An 859-nucleotide genomic window follows, 5' to 3' on the forward strand; every position below is an offset into this window, starting at 1 on the left:
AACACTGTCAAAGGATGAATCCTGAGTGAGAAGCCAGTTGATTCACCTGTTTTCCTGTCCTGTGAAAGTCCTGAGTCTCAGCTTGGATGGAGAATGCATAGAAAACCCTATAGCCAGGGCAATAAGTTGTCTTCCATGTAAGCACTGTTATATCTGTTACCTTACTTAGTAAATTACACAATACTTACATAAGACAGAAAATAAAGAGAAAAAGTACTCCAAAGGCAAGATGCTGTCCACACACATATGAAAATATAGATCCTATGTTTACATTATTAATTTATGACTATCATGGCGCACCCTGAGGATCAATGTCAGATCCTGAGAATGGCCTAACTCCTTTGTTGCTCACAGGCTGGTGTGGTAACCTTGAACTATTCACCAATTGGTCCTGCTAGGCCCTGAGTTCAGATCCCAGCACTACCAACAATTGGATCATGCAGTAAGAAGCCAAGTGTGAAAGTTTTTTCTTATTCTCTGAAAGTCCTGGGTGTCAGGCATGATGGAGAACACGTCTACACATTTAGAGTCCATGTGATAGGATATCATCAATGTAATAAAGGGAATGGGTGTCATCATAATAAAATCAATGGTAAATAAATGAATAAAACAAAAAGTACAAGGAAAAACCACATCAAACGTGTATGGACTGAACATTCATAGGTAAGTACAAATCCTGTATTTACAATGTATATAAATATTATGTTTTCCAAGTCCGGGACTTGAATTTTGGGTTACACTACAGGCCTGACTTTCTTATCTTCAAGTACAGTGAGCTTCCCCTTCTTCCACAGTGCTGCAAGTTTACCCAGACTCTGAGTTCAAATCCAAAGCCTGACAGAATAACAGGGGTGAATTG

The sequence above is a fragment of the Dipodomys spectabilis genome, unplaced genomic scaffold (assembly GCF_019054845.1).
Source record: "Dipodomys spectabilis isolate Male_0828 unplaced genomic scaffold, ASM1905484v1 ptg000151l, whole genome shotgun sequence".
NCBI lineage: Eukaryota > Metazoa > Chordata > Mammalia > Rodentia > Heteromyidae > Dipodomys > Dipodomys spectabilis.